This window comes from Geotrypetes seraphini, chromosome 9 (assembly GCF_902459505.1).
Source record: "Geotrypetes seraphini chromosome 9, aGeoSer1.1, whole genome shotgun sequence".
NCBI classification, from domain to species: domain Eukaryota; kingdom Metazoa; phylum Chordata; class Amphibia; order Gymnophiona; family Dermophiidae; genus Geotrypetes; species Geotrypetes seraphini.
The window spans coordinates 110,144,316-110,165,039 of NC_047092.1; the positions used below are offsets into that span (position 1 = coordinate 110,144,316).

General features: G+C 43.4%; 1 protein-coding gene across 10 annotated transcripts in view; it reads right to left on the reverse strand.

Moving 5' to 3' along the window:
- The window catches only part of ATG4B (autophagy related 4B cysteine peptidase), a 669,563-nt gene that overhangs the window by 138,854 nt on the left and 509,985 nt on the right, over nt 1–20,724 (reverse strand). The window lies entirely within an intron of this gene.

Consider the following 20,724-nt stretch of genomic DNA (forward strand, 5'->3'; position numbering starts at 1 on the left):
TTGCATTCTGCACAGGCATGCGTTGGCAACAAAAACCTTGCCTCCAAAACTGGCAGAAGTTTTAAAAATTGTTGTGGAATGCGTGAACTATGTGCAAAATAATGCTCTGAAGCACCGCATCTTCAAGGAGCTGTGTAAAGAAATGGGATCTGAATTCGAGGTACTTCTGTACCATTCTAACGTTCGGTGGTTATCCCGGGGACAGGTGCTGAATCGTGTTTTTGCCATGCGTGTGGAATTAGCTCTGTTTTTGCAAGAGCAGCAACATTGTCATGCAGATTGCTTCAAAAATTCTGAGTTCATTCTCATTTTAGCGTAGATGGCTGATATCTTTGCAGCTCTCAATCATCTCAATAAGCAGATGCAGGGTGGTGGAGTTAACATCATCGAAGCGGAAGAAAACCTGAAAGCTTTTCAAAAAAAGCTACCATTATGGAAACGACGAACAGAAAAAGATAACTTCGCAAACTTTCCCCTGCTAGACAACTGTGTAAGTAAGATCAAAGATGTATCTGGAATCGGAGACATTTCTGTACCCGCGGAACTGAAGCAAACTATTGCCACGCACTTAGATGAGCTTGCAAAGTCTCTCGATGGATACTTCCCTACAAGAGAGTCATATCCAGCATGGGTGAGACAGCCGTTCACGTTTAGTGTTGAGACAACAGATGTCAATGATGAATACCTCGATGAAATCATTGAAATTCAGCAGAGCCAGGTTCAACAGCAACTCTTCAGAACAACAACACTCTCAAAGTTTTGTTGTCAACAATTGATAACGTACCCTGTTATTGCTAAGAAAGCTCTGGAAATTTTCATACCGTTTGTTACAACATATCTTTGCGAGCAATCCTTTTCGAGGATGCTGGACATAAAAACAAAGAAAAGGAACATACTTTGTTGCTAAAATGACATGAGAGTGGCACTTGCCAAGGTAAAGCCGCGCATTTCTGAACTGGTCTTTGAGAGGCAACAGCAGAAGTCACACTGATTTGCAGTAAATTTCATTATTATGTTATTATTATTCGAAATATAGAACTTTTTTGTTTTCAAAATTGATATTATTTTTTCCCTCACTGTATACCTATGTTTTGAATTTGTAAAAATCATATTTTATTTTTCCAATAAAGAAGGGTTCGGTGAACAAGCATATGAAATTGGTGGGGTTCAGTACCTCCAACAAGGTTAAGAACCACTGATCTAAACAATGTTGACCTTACTGAACAGATAGCGATGTGGGACGAGGCAAGTCGTTCACTACTAGAAATAATTGCACCAATTAATACTCGGACTATTTCATTTAAAAAAAACATGGTTTACCCCTGAATTGAACCTCTTGAAATGTCAATTTTAATCTCTTGAGTGTAAATGGAGGGCCAACCCCAACTTACCTAACCTTTACAAATATAAAGAATTCACACTACATTACAAAAAAATCAATCAATCTTACAAAAAAGAAATACTACACAAGGTGTATAACAAAAGCTAGGAATTCTGCAACTCTTTATTCAATCTTAAAAAAACTAACACCTCATAAACAAATTCAGAAACCTGGCTTAAAGAGTTCTTTCTCAGCACAAAATCTAGCTGATTTCTTTCAAGAAAAATATGCACATTTTACCTTACCATTGTTAAATGACCTACAGCAAGTAATGCAATCACTTAGGGCTCCTTTTACTAAGCTGTGCTAGTGGTTTTAGCGCGCGCATAGCACACACCAAATTGCTCCACACGCTAGATGCTAATGCTGGCGTTAGTTTTTACGCGTAGCATGGTGGTTAGCGCACGCTAATCGGCAGCGTGTGCTAAAAACGCTAGTGCACCTTAGTAAAAGGAGCCCTTACTTAAAGGACATACTACTGAGGGTATCCCTCTATTCATTGTAAAAAAAAGTTTTTCTTGATCTTTGGTCCATTCATCTCCATGTTCATTAATACCAGTCTTACTACATCTTATTTGCCGAAAGTTTGGAAACACTTGATCATAAGCCCGATACTTAAAAATGGATAAACAACAGGAGTGCTCAAATTATAGACCTATTGCCAACTTGCTATTTAGCGAAATTAACTGAAAAGATTTCTTCAATCAAGTCTCTGAATTTGTTGAGAAAACTAAAATCTTACATCCAAATCAAACTGGATTTCGTAGAAACCATTCAATTGAAGATTCCTTAATAGGTTTAACAACTTCAATACAATACATTCTTGACCTAATCCTAATTTCGTTAGATCTCGCAGCAGCATTTGATACGGTTGATCATCAATTACTTTTACGGTTGACCATCAATTACTTTTACCAAGTACTTGACTGGTTTAAATCTTATTTCACAGATCAATCTTCTACTGTACTTTTCAATAATTCCAGCTCTAAGACATTCTCAAACTCTTTTGGAATTCCTCAGGATCGATCCTATTACCACTACTGTTTAATATTTATCTCACTCCTTTACTGACGTTATGCCAATTCATTGGCCTCACAGCTTTTGCTTATGCTGACGATGTTCAAATCATCTATCCTATTGAGACTGCAAATGATTCCGATATAGATGAAATAAATAAGAAGTTAAATAAAATAAACGATTGGCTAAGGGAAAATATGCTTTCCCTTAGTATCTCTAAAACAAACTGTCTCTTCTTTCCCTGGAAAGATGGTTTACAATTGAATTCTCTCATCCGCATTGATAACATTGCTATTAACCAGGTTAATTCAGTTAAAATCTTAGGTGTAATTATTGACTCTAGGCTCACTTTCAACGCGCAAATAGGTACTGTTCTTAGAAACTGCTTCCATACATTAAGAATGATCAGAACACTATCTAGTAACCTCGATTACCTGTCATTAAATATATCGATTCACTCACTTGTAATGGTGAAAATTGACTACTGTAATTCTTTATATAATGGTATATTATAGAAAGAGATTCAGCATCTTCAACTCATTCAAAATGTCGCTATTAAGGTTATTACAGGATCTAAAAAAATATGACCACGTTACTCCGTTGTTGATAAAGGCATACTGGCTTCCTATCCCCCATAGAACAACATATAAACTCACCCTGATAATATTTAAAAGACATAAAATGAATGAACCAGCATTTCTAGATAAATTGATTATTCCTCATGAACCATCTAGGACACTTAGATCCTTAAACCAACACCTTTTTGTTCCCTCGTTGAAAATAATCGGCACTCTGTCGAACAACAACATTCTCTGTAACAGCTCCCACAATTTGGAATTCTCTACCTTTACACATTAGATCAGAAACCAATTTAGAGAAATTCAAAGGTGCCTTAAAATGTTTTTTTATTCAAAGATGCTTTCGAACTCTAGATACTCTTTTCTGTTAAAAGATATATAGTGATACCAGGTACCCTTTACATATCCGCTACTTGCTCGTCCTGTCTCTTTTCTTTCTTTTAACAGAATCTTAGTAGCATAACATGTGTCTTCTCCTTCCTTCTGTTTGTTCCTTATATGCTTCCTTTCATAACTTTATTATAGTTCCTCCCCCTTTCTAAGTATAATCTGTATGGTTTGTCCTTAGTTTGAAAATATCTGGGAAGGCAGCCCAAGAATAATAATAATAATAACAACAGTTTATTTATATACTGCAAAGCTGTGAAGTTCTATGCAGTTTACATAATTTAAAATACATTTAAAATACAATAAAACCAGAAGAAGATTAGAGAGTAAAGCACCAATAAGTAAAAACCCTAAAAATCTAATAATTACATAGTATAAAATTTTTATAAATTAACTACCTAAGTACTTCAAAAATAAATGTGTTTTTAGATGTTTTCTAAATTCCCCATAAATTTCAGTAAAAAGGAGCAGTTGATCTAAGTCTTTGCCCATGCTGCTGCTTGATATGAAAGAAGATGCTGAAGCAGCCTGACCCCGAGTAGAATGAGCCTTAAGAAAGTATGGAAACAACTTCTTTTGAAGAAGATACACTGAAGTTCCATGATCCAGCGCACTATGGTGGCCTAAGAAGCACCGTCCCCCTTACAAGAACCTGCTAAGAAGACAAAAAGACTATCCAATTTCTGGAACTCCTGGGTCCACTGAACATAAGAGTGAAGGACCCGGCAGACATCCAACTTGTGCAACTGCCTCTGCTCTAAAGAGCCCTCCTGACTGGGATGACCACAGACTGGTTGACATGAAAAGGTGAAACCACCTTTGGCAGGAAAGGAAAGGAGACCTATAAGAGATAGCCTGCAGCTGGGAAATGCGTCTCGCATAAGTAATGGTCACCAGGAAGACCGCCTTAAGAGTAAGATCCTTCAATGAGCAAGAACCCAGAGACTCAAGCACGAGCACGGAGAGGACCAGATTGAGATCCCAGGATGGAACCAAAGGCCACACCAGAGGCCGAAGCAATTTGGCCACCCTCAAAAAACGAATCACATCCGGAGAAGAGGTTAAACACCTACCATGAAGCAAACCGGGAAACGCAGACAAAGCCGCAAGCAGAACCCAGAGGGAAGACCAGGCATGGCTCCTGTCCAGGCCATTCTGCAAGAACTCCAAGATATGAGCAAAGAAGCACAAACAGAAACCATGCCATGCACAGAACACAACTCCTCAAAGATATGCCAAATATGCACATAAGCCCTAGAAGTGGAAAGTCTGTGGGACCTTAAGAGAGTGGAGATCCCTTAATCTGAATAACCTTTGTTACCTAGGTGTTCCTTTTCAAGAGCCAGGCCGTAAGACAAAAGGGACCAGGATAGAACACTGGAATGGGACCCTAATTCAGGTGGTCAGGCGAGAGGGGCAGCAGAAGAAGATCTGCCACGAGATGACAAACCAGATCTGCTTACCAAGGGCGCCTGGGCCAGTCCAGAGCCACCAGGACCACGCAGCCAGGGTGCTGAGCAATGCGAAGAAGTTTTCTGCCCACCATCGGCCACAGAGGAAACACGTACAGGAGGCCCGCTGTTCGACAAGGCTGTACCAGAGCATCCAGCCCCTCGGCCTGAACATCTCTGCATCGACTGAAGAACCAAGGTGCTTTGGCATTGACATTCATGGCCATCTGGTCCATGACCGGCGGCCCCCAAGACTGCACAATCAACTCGAAGGCTGTGAGACCGAGACACGACTCTCCTGGATCTAGCAATTGATGACTGAGGAAGTCCACCTGAACATTTTCCACTCCTGCTATGTGGGAAGCCGAGATGTCCCAAAGATGAGTCTCTGTCCACACCATGAGCAGAGCAGCCTCCTGGTGCCCCCCTTACAATTGATGTAAGCTACCGCTGTGGAGTTGTCTGAGAGAACCTGTCAGCAACATCTGGAACACCAGCAATGCCAACCAGACAGCTCTGGTCTCCAGAACATTGATCAAGACACCTCCTCTGGAGACGAGCTGCCCTGAGCCGAGCGACCAAGACACTTAGCTCCCCAGCCGGTGACTGGCATCCGTGAAAAGCAATGTCCACTGGGGCTGATCCAGACTCATTCCCTGCACCAGATTGGAAGGCTACAGCCACCACCAGAGGCTGCAACGAGCCAACCCCCGAAGAGGAACAGGAGAGTCCAGATTGTGCATCTGAGACGACCACCGTTGAAGCAGAGCATACTGAAGTGACCATATGTGAGCCCGAGCCCACCAAATCACGTCCAGGGAGGCCGTCATCGACCCCAAGACCTAGAGAAAATCCTGCGCCTGAGGACACCAGGAAGCCATCAGAAGGCAAATCTGCAACTACAGCTTGTTTACTCGGGCCTCTGTAAGGAAGACTTTCCCCATGCTGGTGTTGAAAAGAACCCCAAGGTACTCCAGGCGCCAAGACAGAGTCAACCAGCTCTTGGAAAGGTTGACTACCCATCTCAGCGACCGTACAAAGTCCACAACCTGAGCCGTACCCTGGGAGCTCTCCTGAAAAGACTGCTCAGATCAACCAGTTTTCCAGATAGGGATGAACCAGAATGCCCTCTTTGCACAAGGTTGCTGCCATGACCACAATAATCTTGGTGAATGTCTGTGGGCTGTGGCCAAAAAGAAGCGCACAAAACTGATAGTGCTGTCCCAAGATTGCAAAGCAAAGGAACCTCTGATGGGAGGCGCAAATTGGAACATCCAAGTAGGCCTCCATCAGATCGATAGAAATCAGGAATTCTCCAGGCTGAACTGCCAGAATGACAGATCTCAAGGTCTCCATACAAAAAGACGGACCCCGGAGGGCCCTGTTGACTCCCTTCAGATCCAAGATGGTCTGAAAAGACCCCTCCTTTTTGGGCACTACAAAGTAAATGGAATATCGGCCAGTGTGAAACTCCTGAGGAGGCACTGGAACTACTGCTTTGAGATCTAGCAAACTTTGCAGCGTTTGACAAAAAGCCCACTTCTTCCATGCAGCCTGACAAGGAGAAAATAGGAAGCGATCTGGCAAGGGCTGGGAAAACTCCAGAGCATATCCATCCTGAATCACTACCAGGACCACTGATCCGTCGTGATTGCTGCCCACTCCTAGTAAAAGTCCTGCAACCGGGCACCTACTGGCACCAGGGGAAGAGACTGCAAGAAGTCATTGGGCTGGGTGGGCAACGGAGGGACCGGTGGAGGAATCAAGCCCCATCCCCCGACAGCCCCCCCCCCCCCCTCCAACTGTATGCGCTGAAAGAAACAGCCCTGGGGAGACCCAGTGAAAAGAAAGGAAGCCATCCCTTGACCAGAGCGGTAACAGCAAAAATCATGTAAATGCACCCAAGCAATGCTCCCCTGCACAGGTGGGCAAACATGGCTTCAGGAAGACGGGGCACTTTAAAATCAGTCAAGGTCTGAACCAACTTGTCTAGACCCTCACCAAACAAGAAAGGAAATTTCCCTTTTGGTGGGGTCTAAGTTTACCTTAGACGCCGCATCCACCGACCAAAACCGGAACCACAGGGTATGACGAGTGGCCACACTGAAAGCCATGGACTTGGATGAAGCCCACAACAGATCATACATGGCATCTGAGAAATAAGAAGCCCTCATCTTAATCTTAGCTACCACTAAGGACCAGTGATTAGACTCCCGGTCAAGGACACGCTTGGACCACCAAAAACAAGCTCAAGCTACCAGACCCCCAGGGAGGAAGCACAACCCCTGGCTACCTGAAGATAAGCCTTGCACAAGGCTAAAACAAAATCAGGGGAAAAACCCCTTGGTGACACATTAGGAGTCACTGCCAAAGCAGGAGACCAGGAGAAACCTGCCCCTGTCTCTTCAATACAGAGGGAAGGTCACCTGAGGTTGCAGACAAAATGGAGGAGCTTCCCGCTAAAACCGGCGCAAAACCCGCTGAAAAACTCCTCCGAGGACTGCAGTGGTAAAGAGGCCTGAACCGCCCCAGCTGCTAAAGCAGGCAAGTCAGCAACAGCAGTAAAGGAATTCTCAGCACTATCAGCGGTAAGGGAAACCTTATTTCTTTGACCATTGTCACCAGCAGCCTCAGGGCAATGGGTCCTGATTCCACCAGGACAAAAAGAACTCGTGTGCCACTGCGGGCAGCACAAGGAAAGAAAATAAAAGTTCAATGGAAGGAAACACCACCACACTAGGAAGGTAATTTTCAAACGAAAAACTGGATTTATTCTTTAAATTAAAAAATAGACAAGCTGGCTCGCTTGCCTCCAGCTGAATTAGTCCAAAAGAAAAGAAAACACCAATTTGTCAGGATTTGTAGTTAGCAAGCATAGTCTTCCAAAACATTCAAACTGTACAATCAAACAGTCTTTGGGTGAATGCCGACTTAAAGTGAATCTAAGCCAAAGACACGAGCTCTTCCAAAGCTGGTACTGGCTCCGTGACCAATTAATAACCCCAGCTTGAAAAGTCAAAAAAAAAAAAAAAAAACCCACCAAAATCCAGTCCTCTTCTTTTATGCTGTTGTCTTTAGCTTGCACCAGCACTACGGCACTGGTCTCCCCAGCAGCTGACGTGCTGGTCAGGCAGTGTGCTCCGCGTGGTAACAATGTTGCCAGAAATTAGGCCCTCTATCCCACCACTTAGAACGCGGGGCAAACCCTACTGCCTGTGCTTGAAACAGTTCAAGTTCAAAAGAAATAAAAACAAGAAGAAAAGTCTTTCCCCGTCCTTATAGGAGCTTTCTCAATACCTCAGCTTTCTTCAGCTCTTTTAGGGTTATCAAAGAAAACTTCAACATTGTTCAAACAGGTAGGGTTTCAATAACCCACTTAGATGGTTCATGCTACTTGCCCTTAAAGCAGCAAACTTCCATGGGTTGGACTCCGCTCTGAAGCTCAGCATTGGCCTCCGGATCCAGTTCCATGTTTGTAGGAACTTCAGACGGGCAAGGAGTTGGTTCTGCTCCAGCCTCAGTTAGCTCCATGCATTCAGGCTGCTGGCTTCCATCCAGAACTCCCAGCCCTGAGCATCGCCGCCGGTTTTTCAACTGTAGCTGCTCCTGTTCCCTCTGTTTCTCTCCCTGCCTCTCTAACAGATCAGTCCTCAGGTTTAGAAGTCTGCAACTACGCCCCAAACTCTCAGGTGCAGAGGATTTCTTAACAACTACCCTATGACTGTGTGGGGGAGGGGAAATCTGCAACTCTGCTCCCTGGCTCCCTCTACAGGATAAGGAAGAAAAGTAGGGCAACTTGGCAGTTTGTGTTTTAAATGGACCAGAATGAGAAGTGTCTGCCCTTGGAATGTATCTTACTCTAGGGACAGACCTAGCAGGCATAGGCAGCATACCACACCAAACTACCATAGTGTAAACAATTTCAATATACATAAGTTTACACGAAATGCACATTAACTTACAGACTTATTAATGTACAACCATTTCCCCCCACCCCCATCAAATAATCAGAAAAGTATATACCTACAGGAAACCTCCATATATCCCCAAATGAAATTCCAATGCAAAACCCTCCCCCCTCCCATCCACCATTTTGCATTTTCTCCTGCATTAGGAAAGCTGTAGGAAGCAGGACTCCTCACTTACTTTGTCTGCCTGGGTTATTGTCCAACTGCTGCTCCTTGGCTGCTAGGCTCTGACTGTACTCCGCCTCCTGCTGAACCCCTGGGCATGCCCTTGGACCACTAGGGATAACAGAGAACCACCACCATCCTACACCATTCTCACCATCCACCAGGGGTACCAGTCCCCACAAGGAGAAGGGGGCAGATGATGGAAGTGGGGAGAAGATGGAAGGGAATGGAGAAGGGGGCAGATGATGGAAGTAGGGAGAACTTGTGCCGTCAGCGTCAGGCGCATATGGGAAAGCAGCAGCAGTGGTGAGGAGGTGAGGGGTCTTCACCGCTGCTTTTCCACATGCTGGATGTGGGGAAGAAGATAGAGTTAATAAGATAGTGGAGGGGTAAAGGAAAGGGGTGGCAAGCTGTGAGTAGACACAGTGAAAAGAGGGAAACTGAGGACTGAATAGTAAGAAAGAATTTAATTTAGACGGAGGCAGAAAATAAAGAAGGAAGACCAGAGAATAAAAGGAAAGGGAAGAGAGAGAGAGGAGCGAGAGATGCCAAAGAATGGAGAAGGAGACAGAGAGATCAGATCTGAGTGAAGGAAATGAGAAGATAGGGATGCTAAAAACCACAGGGGGGAGGGAAGGAGAGAGATGCCAGACCATGAGGGGAAGAGAGGGAAGATAATGGATGCCAGACCAAGGGGAGGTGGCAGGAGGAGAGATGGAAGGGGAAGACAGAATTTCTGGAAGGGGCAGACAGTGGATGGAAAGAAGAGATGACAAGAAGATGAGGAAAAGGGGATGTATATATATATATATATATATATATATATATATATATATATATATATATATATATATGTGTGTGTGTGTGTGTGTGTGTATGTATATATATATATATATATATATTGTGACAGGGATCTGGCTAGTCCTAACAAAGCCCAGGGAAAAGCCCAGGGAAAAGCTCAGGGAAGCATTAATAATGTTCCAGGGACTAAGGAGAAGAAATATCCTGAGTATAGGGAAAATCCTGAGCACAAGGTTAAGAGAGAGCCTGTCCCTTTAAAAGCTCACAGAGCTCAGGCTGGAACGGGAAGGACAGGGCTCTTTAAGGGATTAGCTAAAGCTGCTGTAAGGGGGCGTGGTTATGGGCCGAGTCTCCCTTTTTTTGAGGTTCCCTCGTCAGAGAGAGGAGAGGGACAGCTGGGACTGGAAGCTCAGGGGAAGCTGAGAAGGAAACCAGCTACAGCAGCTAACTTTTGGCCAGCCTTCAGAAGTTCTCACCAGGATAGGGAAATGCAAAACCTTGAAACACAATCTGAGGTTTGTGACATGGACTGGTTGGAGAGTAATGTTATGTCTGGGGAAGAACACCCTATGGAATGGGAATAGGTTTAGGAAAGCCTGAATGTCCTTTTTCCTTGGTAAAAGGGTTTTGTTTTTTTGTTTCTTCCTTTTTGAGTTTTATGTTTTGTGAAGGATTTTGTATCCTGTTTTCAACCTGGGCTGGAAGCTGCTGAATTTACTGTTGGGTTAGATAAGTGGAACAGTGGCCACACCTGTGGGAGTACAAGTCTCTCTGCTCCTAGTAAAAGGGAACTGCCACTCAAATCTACCAGAAGCCTAATTAGTGCCTAGAACCAGGTAGCCTAACTATTACCAAGGCAGGTACGGTTCTAGCACTGCTTGGGGAAATAACACCTAACATGAACTGTATTTTATGTTCTTAATTTGTGAACTGGAATTGGCCAGCACTGAGGGTGCAGTGAAAAGAACTGGCACATAAGAGAAAGAAAGCAGAACAAGAGAAAAGTGGAATGTTTTGGGGTTTTTACTTTGAATGCCAAATTTTGACCTTTTTTATTTGAAACTTTCCTTGTGGATAAATAAAAGTAATATATTTGGACAAAACCCGGCCAGTGTGGTGTGCAGTTTATGGGAGGCACCAGGCCGCTGTGATCCACCACGGTTACGCTCGCGCCAAGACTGGGATTCTGGGAAGTTACTAGGCCTCGCCAGGATCCCGGTCCCACAATATATAATCATTTAATAAAAAGCATAAAAACAAAAAAACAGGTAAATAAATGGGGTGAGGCTGGGAGTGGGGCAGGGCCAGGGGGCCCAGTGTACTTGTGTACATAGGGGCCCTCAAAGAATTAATCCTGCCCTGAGTATACTTGGGACTGCACAGCTCACTTGTACTACAGCCAAAAGTTTATGTCTCAGTCTCCACCTGCTGGTTATGGTGAGCTGTTACCCATCAATGAGCTGTGCCGGTCTGGAGAGACGCTTAAGAAGTGAACTTAATGTGATCATTAAAAGAATTTAACTATGTAACAAAAGAAGTAAGATTTTGAATGTCCCTTGCTAGAGAAGAAATACATCTATGAACCTGTATCAATTGTGAATCTTGTAAAAAAAAAAAAAAAAATGGGGAATGGATAAGTCATTCCTTTTCAAATTGATTCATAAACCTGCAACTGAGGAAGCAAACGTGGCACCCATCGCTACTCCTGATATTTGTAAATATAAATCTTGAAAAAAGAAAAAGTTTTCTTTCATATCTAAACATACTATATTGATCAGAAATTTCCTTTTTTTCAAGATGATATAAGTACCAGGAGTAGCAATGGATGCCACATTTGCTCCCTCAGTGTTGTCTCTGCAGGTGAGCTATTAGATTTTAACACACACCATAGGCGTCGGAACGGGGGTGGCCACAGAAGCTGTGGCCTCCACAAAAAATTAGCCCTGGTGGTCCAAAGGTGCAACGGGCAGGAGCAAGCTTTCCGCACTCCTGTCCACTGCTAATCTGGTGGTTGGCAGCAGCCGCGGGATGTGTTTTCTTCTACTGCTCAGCAGCAACGAGCACGAATGTGCTTTGGTGCTCCTGCCTGGCACTGAGCGGTTTTTTGACTGGCTCTCATGAATTTTCTCATGATTCATGAGAATTTGCGGGAGCCAGTTAATAAGCCGCTCAGTGCCAGGCAGGAGAGCCAAAGTGCGCTCGTGCTCATAGCTGCTGAGCGGCAGAAGAAAATGCATCCTGTGGCTGCCGCTACCCACCGGGTTAGCAGCAAAGTAGGAGAGCAGGGCAGGGAGGAGGGCTGGGTGCAGATTGACTGGAGGGAGGGAAGGAGGCTGGGTGTAGAGTCTGACAGGGAGGGGGCTGGGTTCAATGCAGTGCCTGAGGGGGGAGGGAAGGGGGCTGGGTGCAGAGCTAGGAAGGGGGTTGGGTGCAGAGTCTGACAGAGGAGGGAGGGAAGGGGGCTGGGTGCAGAGTCTGACGGGAAGGAGAGAAGGGGGCTGGGTGCAAAGGCTGACAGGGGGGAGGGAAGGGGGCTGGGAAGGGGGCTGAGTGCAGTGCCTGTCGGGGGGGGGAGGGAGGGAAGGGTACTGGGTGCAAAGACTGGCAGAGAGAGGCTGGGTACAGGGGGTAGGGAGTTGGGAAGGCAGGGAGGACAGATGCTCAGGGGGTTGGGAAGACAGATACGGCACATACTGGGAGAGGGTTGGGAAGGACAAATGCATGGGTGGGGGGGGATTAGGAAAGGAGGAAAAAAAGAGATGCTGCACAGGTGGAATAGTGGGAAGGGAGAGAAAGAAATCCTGCTGATGGGGAAGGGAAAAGGAATGAAGAATTGTTGGACAATTGACAGTGGCTCAACAGTGGCGTAATCCCAATGCTCCCAAATTAAGAGATATGAGGGATCGACTAGTACTCTGTGAAAAATATAGATTATCAGCTCTTTTGACAAACCGATGGTCACAATTTAAAGATATGTGGGAGAAATATATTGAAGTGGAAAAGGAAGATTTGGAGGATGGTTAGAGATGGAAATATGGATAAAAATTTTAGAAATGAGGATGTTTTGTATATTATCTAATCCTTATGAAGAAGATCTTAGATTAACCAAAGTACCCTTGAGAGGGAGGGGGGGAGGGGAAGGGGATGGGGGGGAGAGATGATATATTTAAATATATGTTTAAAGATATTTTACTTCCATATTTTTATTGCAATGGATATTTATTTATTCGTTCGTTCATTTTTATAGCCCGTCCTCCCCGAAGACCAGAATGGGTTACAATAAAATAAAAATAAAGATAGGTACTTAGAAATTCCATAATTGTCCGAAAGGCTCACAATCTAGCTAAAGTATCTGAGAAAGCAATTATTAAATAGTAAAGATATAACAATTCAAATAATAAAAAATAAAAAGAATAATACTAAAGTAAATCAAAACCTCAAAGACCCAAAGCAGTCCAAGCAAGACAGAGTAGATTGCAGGTGGAAAGGAGGAGGCAGGTCATAGCTAATATTGAAGTCCACCGTCAAAATCACTGCCGGGCCTAAGTGGTTTACTGAAAGGAAATTCATTAAACATATTCAGATAGAAAAGATAAAGATAGAGAGAGAGACAAGATATGTACTAGAGAATGACACAGGGAAAAATTCTGTCCCCGTCACTACCCTGTCACTGGACCACCGTCCCCTTCACCGCCCCGTCCCCGGCGGCTTTCAACAAGCACTCTGAAACCTTAAAATGCGCCGCAAAGGTAAGGGGGAGGGAGATAAATTCGTAGGAAGGAGGGAGGGGGCCGCACGTGATCGGTGAGCATGTGCATTCCCTCCCTTAACTGTGGGGACAAGGACATTCACCGCTCAACGGGGCAGTGGATAGCCTTGTCCCCGCACCTGTGGTGAACACTAGAGAATGACACGGTGACAAAATTCATCACCGTTCCCGTCCCCGCGGATAACCGCGGGAAACCATCTTCATGTCATTCTTTAAGGAGAGAGGGAAGAATCAGAGTATGAATGGCCACAACCACTGACCCGCAAGCTTTGCTTTGAAGAATGCTGGTGTAGAAGGACTAAGGTTGAAATAGACACTAGAAAATGACATGGGATTATTTCCTGCGGTTATCCGCGGGGATGGGAACGGTGATGAATTTTGTCACCGTGTCATTCTCTAGTGAGCACCTTTCCCCCTTCCACCGTTTTGGCGGGTTACCCACGGCTACTCGTGGCTAACTGTGGGTAACATCCACCGTGTCATTCTCTAATATGTACATCCCAACAAGTATTCAGTGAATAAATTAAATTAAAAATTAGAATTAGAATGAAAAAAATAAAATAAAAAATATAAAATAAAGTAAATTCCAGTGAGACAACAGGATCTGATGTTAGAAGTTCGTAAAGACGACATGCCAAGGAGCGAAAGCTGGTATGCTCATTGAGCCCTGAAGTATGAAGCCCAGCCACCACACAATATTTCAGCCATGAGGTTTCCCAGGATGTAGTCTTTAGTGCCAAAATGCAGGCTAGTCATTTGTATCAGAGTCAACGCAGTGCCAAAATGTAGGCATGTCATCAGCCGGACAACCGCCACTATCATCTCAGTGCATTAGCTGCATCAAATGGGCAACCGCCACCATCATCAGATCCGACGGCCGCTCCCAAAGATCTCGGGGTCCCTCCAATGAAAAGGCCAGTTCCCAGGCAAGATAACTGCTCCTTCGGCTGCACACATTGCTGGTTTTTTCTCCTTCATTTTCTGCCATATATCCATCTTTATATGAAAAAAGAGAACCGACTATGATACATACCAATCGTGAGAGAGTGAAACCACTTTGAAGATATGCTCAGAGAAGTGAAACTCTGAAGAGAGAGTGATACCCCCTCTTGGGACAATAGTTTACCTTCCAGTCACTGCATAATCAATATAAATAATCACTCTCTGAGAAATGGTGATGATATTTTTCTAGTTTTCTAAATTTTCTTATGCTTCCAAAATAAACGTGTTTTCTCTGATTTCCATATTTCAATATGTATCAGAGGAACATTGATACGATGCACTTATCTCATAGATATAGTCTTATGGGGTCCCATAAGACTATCTATGAGATAAGTGCATCGTATCAATGTTCCTCTGATACATATTGAAATATGGAAATCAGAGAAAACACGTTTATTTTGGAAGCATAAGAAAATTTAGAAAACTAGAAAAATAATATTACCAGTTCTCAGAGAGTGATTATTTATGTTGAATATGCAGTGACTGGATGGTAAACTCTTGTCCCAAGAGGGGGTATCACTCTCTCTTCAGAGTTTCACTTCTCTGAGCATATCTTCAAAGTGGTTTCACTCTCTCACGATTGGTGTGTATCATAGTCAGTTCTCTTTTTTCATATAACCACAGAACTTAACTGACTCCTATAGAAGTAGTATATTCCCTTTTTTTGGTAAATACATCCATCTTTAGCATTAACTTTTAACATTCAGCGTTCTTCCATTTTCTTCTCAAAATCTACTTTTCCATGCCTTCCCTTCCATGTGCTTGTTGTCCTTTTTTTTTTATTAATGACACCATTGGTCTGTATTTTATGTTTCTCTTATGGGAAGTATTTTGTTATATGTTTTCCTCAAAATAAACAATAAAAAAGAGAGAATTGTTGGACATAGGTGTGGGGCATGAGAGGGAAAGAGAGATGATGTATATGGGGAAAGGAAGAAAGAGGAAGAATTGTTGGATATGATGGTGGTGGAGACGAGGAAGGGAGAAATGTTACACTGGGAGGGTGGAAAGATGACCCAAAGAAGGGAGAGATGTCAGACTACTGGAATGGGAAGGAGAAAGAGAGATGCCAGACCATAGAATGGAAGGGAAGGAGGTGAGAGAGAAATGCCAGATGGCAGAAAGAAGAGGAGAGAGATGTTAGACCTCGGGAAGAGAGAGGGAAGGAGAGAGAGATGCCAGACCATGGGAAAGGAGAGAGATTCCAGGCTATGGGAAGGAGAGGAGAAAGATGCCAGATTATATGAGGGGGGAAGGAGGAAGACAGAAATATTTGGCCATGAGAGAGGGATGAGATGGTGCATAGGGATGGAGGGAAAGCGGAGACAGAGGGAGAAGATGGTGCACAGCAATGGATGTGGCAGGGAAGAGATAAGAAGAAATGCTTCTTATGAATAGAGGGAAGTAGAGGAGAAGAAAGGAAGGGAAGGCATGGAAAAGTAGATTTTGAGAAGAAAATGAAAGAACGTTGAATGTTAAAAGTTAATGCTAAAGATGGATGTATAGACAAAAGTACAACTGACCTCTTAAATGAAATCAGCCTATAGAGGGTGATCAAAAAAATATGTATAAAAATGTTCAGAGAAATGAAACTCTGAAGGGAAGGCTGAAAAACCCCCCTTGGGCAGAGTTTGTATTTCACGTTATTTTTGGTGCTGCAGTCTTTAGAGACACTCTCTACACTGATTTCATTCAGCATGACGCCCTCTTCAATAAAGCACACTAGCAGTTCCGTCTTGGTCCGGCGGTTGGAAGACTCAGAATCGACTCGGCCAGAATCTTTCAGAAGCGGTATGTACGTCTTGTATTTTTTGCGTTAACCATTCCCAGCCGCATGAAGAAGTATGAGATATATTGTCTCGTGTGAGCATTAAGGTGTCTTATTCGCACTTGACAAAGTTTTACTTCACCTTATTTTCAGATGTGTTTTGCAAGTCACGAAGTTTTACAGAACTACCATCACTTGTAGCACTCATGAACTCTCTTTGGAAAGAAACTATTTCGGATCTCCTGAAGCAGGGATCGAAACGGGGCCACGTTGGGACCCCACAAACCCTGTATATGAGCTAAGTGATAGCTTTCTTAGTTCAAGTGTAGCGACAGTTGCATGTTTGATACAAGGAGAAAAGGAGAAATTTATTAAGCCTCCGCAAACATTTGAAAGACTTTAAAATTCTAAGAATTGTAACTTATTCAACCAACAGCCTTTGAGAATGTGATCATAGATTTTTTAAGAAATGACAATGACTGGAAGGTAAACTCTTTACCCAAGGGGGGGTTTTCAGCCTTCCCTTCAGAGTTTCATTTCTCTGAGCATTTTTATACATATTTTTTTGATCACTCTCTATAGGCTGATTTCATTTAAGAGGTCAGTTGTACTTTTGTCTATTAACTTCTTTCTGACTTCATCATTAAATAGTATCTCTAAAACCACTCAAGTAAAAAGATGGATGTATGGCAGAAAGTGAAGGAGAGAAAACCAGCAAATGTATAAGGTGGCCCTGGATACACAGTTAAGAGCACAGACAGAAGGAAGTGCAGCCAGAGATTGGGAAAGATGGTTTGAAAACCAAAATCACCAGGCAACAAAGGTAGGGGAAATGATTTTATTTTCAGTTTAGTGATTGAATTGTGTCAGTTTTGAGAAATTACATCTGCTGTCTATATTTTACACTGTTAAGGAAAAAATGCATTTGTTTCTATTTCTCTGGGGTCGTACTGCATGCAGAGTCTTGAATCTTAGGGTTTTGTTTATATATATTAATATTTTTAGTTTGTGGTCCTGTATTTGCATAGGGGTTATCTGTGTTCTGGTAGGAATGAATGTTGAGAAGCATATGTATAGTGTGCTTTGTGCAGTTTAATTTTGTGGTTAACCATTATGTATTGGTTTTTTGGGGTTTTTTTGGAAATCATGTTTATTGAGGTCACCCAGAGTAACAAAGGGCATACAAGAAATACAGATGCAAACAAAAGCTGCCGTGTACATTGTAAAACAATACAATCAGCATCGCCATCAGAGAACACAGTAATGGTATAAAAACCACAATATGTGCAGTCAAAAGAGAAAAAAAACAAAAAGAAAGAGGAGCCCACAACTCCCATCCAGAGCATAACAAAAAAAACAATGAATGTGTGGGGATACAGAGCACAACAAGCTCCTCAGTTCAGGAGCAAGGAAACAATGAGCGGCAGATAGCTCCCGACGGCGCTCTCATAACTCACCAATCACAAGAACAGCCCGGTTCCCCCATTTGACCCCAGAAATATTTTCAATGCCTATTGCCTATCCCGAAGAATCCCCTACTCAAGATACAACACCCACACCAGCCAACACAAACCAATCATATAGTAATTCATGCACCACACATCCTCCCCAGTCAAACACCCCCCCCCCCTATCTCCCCTCCTCATGGCGAGAGACTAGAGGTACATAAGAACATAAGAATTGTCTCTGTCGGGTCAGACCGGAGGTCCATCGTGCCAGGCAGTCCGCTCACGCGGCGGCCCCTCAGGTCCAGGACCTGAAAGTGCTCCTACCCTAAAACTCACATACGCTTTTCGCTTTTGTCCTGTAGAGTAACCTTCTATCTATACCCTGCAATCCCTTTCGCTTCCAAGAAGTCATCCAGTCCCTTTTTGAAACCCAGTATTGTACTCTGTCCTATTACCTCCTTTGGAAGCGTGATCCAGGTGTCCACCACCCTCTGAGTGAAGAAAAACTTCCTTGCATTCGTTTTGAATCTGTCCCCTCTCAGTTTTTCTGGATGACCTCTTGTTTTTGTTGTCCCCGCTAACTGCAAGAACATTCTCCATAAAGCCAGGTATGCCCGGACCTCCGGACTGGTAGAACATTTATGATAGCAGAGCTCAAAATGTGCCAGCTCTGACATCTGATTGAGCCAGCAGTTCAAGGGAACAGCCCCCTCCTGTGTCCAATACTGTAGAATCGTTCATTTAACCGTGAGCAAGGTCAAATAGATAAAGTGGTGCTGAGGTACAGTGAGGCCCTGTGCTTCCAGCAGGGTTTGATCACCAAGAAGCAGTGTTTTATAATCCCACTCCAGGTAACGCTGCAAGACCAATTGAAGCTGCGTAAAGGAAGAGTTCCATATGGTGAGTTCAGGACACTCCAAAAAGGAATGCAGGAAGCCTGTTTGCATTTAGAGCACAGAGCTGCATCCCACCATTACGTATTGTTAATAAGATTATATTGTGTGTGTATATTTGAAAAATGAATGGAAAAAATTGTATTACAATTAGTACTATTATGGGGGCGGGGTCTGGGGCAGAGATTGGGTGGGGTTTGAGGCCCCCCAAACAAAAAAGCGTTACACTGTCTATGACACACACTGTTTGATTATAACATTCATTGGCTCTCATAAACATCTGCGACATCAGATTTTCACGTTGCCAAATGAACATTATGTTATCTCCATAACGTTTTGAGTTATCCGTTATGGTAGTCATGTACTACACTTGAATCATGCAGCACATATGCGGTTCTTCTTTCCTCTTATAACTTGTTTTATGCACAAACAAGATTAAAAGGTTTTTATAAATGTTTTTATAAATATTTTATATAATAGTTCACATTGTATAATAATTTTAATATTGTATTTTGTATCATATCTGTACCTAATAGGACCCCTGATGAAGGTTGTCCGAAACACGGACCGTGTTGGGTCCCTCGCTTGGTAAAAAGGTTTTTAGACATAATTTATTTGTCACAATAAAATTTGCCTGCATCGTGTACATATCTGCAGTTTTGGATTGTTTGCACATATGTATTCAGCAATAAACGCAGCGTACTAAAATTTACGGATTATAAAAGTGGAATGCTGCATTTTTACAATTAGTAGAAATTGGTTTAATTGATTATGAACAGCTGCCTGGAGTACAGTGGTTAGAAAGACTAGAATAGTATATACATTTATATACTGGAAAGACTGGAATATTATATATATACTAGTCTTATAGCCCGTTAAATTAACAGGTGCTAGAATATGTGTGTGTGTCTGTCTTTATTTCTTTTTCTCTCTCCTTAGCCGCTTTCTGTATTTCTATGTTTCTTTCTTTCTTTTTTTTCCTTGGCTGTCCATCACCACCCCTTGTCTGCTCCTCCTGTTCATTCTCCCTTCCTTTTACCTCCCCCGTGTCCTCCCCCACCCCATCACTGCTCACCTTATCCAACAGCAGCCCTTCTCCCTTTATTTTACTTCCCCCCTCTTCCTGCTCCCTCGTCCATCAGCACCTCTTCCTGCTCCCCCTGTCCAGCAGTAGGCCTCCCTTCATTCCCCCCCCTGTCCATCAGCACCTCTTCCTGCTCCCCCTGTCCAGCAATATGCAGTTCAACACCAGAGAAAGAGAAAAAAAACTATACACTTTGGAATATAAAAAGAAAGCAGTCTACTTTTATTGTCTGGCCATTTTATTCATGTTTATCCCAGTTTCTTCTCTCTTCTCTCAATTTTCTTACCAGGGTTTGCAGTCTATCTGGCTCTTCTCTCATTTCTGTCTTCACTTCCTCTCCTACATCCATCTCTGACTTTAACCTTATCTTTCAGTTTTCCTCCATTTATTTTTCTGCATCTCTATCTGCTTCTATTTCTCCAGTTGTTTGTTTTTTTGGGAGTTGTTGTTTTTTTGTTTTTTGTTTTTTTTTGCTAACTCCTCCCTTCCAGCATCTTCTCTTTCTCTCTCTTCCCCCTTTATTTTCAGTCTTCTAACCAGTATCTGTCTTGCTCCCTCAATCCAGCATATCCTCTCCCCTCTTTCCTCCAACACCTCATCTCTCTCTCCGCCCATCACCTTTTACTCCTTGCTTCTTCCAATGGAGTCGTGAGTCAGGCCTGACATATAAGGCTGGAATCCGATTCCTCCCGGAAGCAGTCCTCCATGTTGTTTGCCGGCCGCTGGAAGGAGGGGGGAGTGATGAGCCAGCGGTACATCTGGATTGTGAGCAGCCCTGCCTTCGGTCCTGTCTCGGTCCCACTAAACCTGCTGGCAATAAAGAAGCCAGACATCACGGGGGGCTTTCCCTCTTGCTAAATCGCTATAGGCTTTGCCGGTCTCGATCTCGCCCCTCAAAATCAGGAAGTAACTTCAGAGATGGGCAGGATCGAGACTGGCAGAGCCTTTAGCAATTTGGCAAAAGGGAAGAACCCTGGCTTTGTTATTGGCAGCCGGTTTAACAGGGACAGGA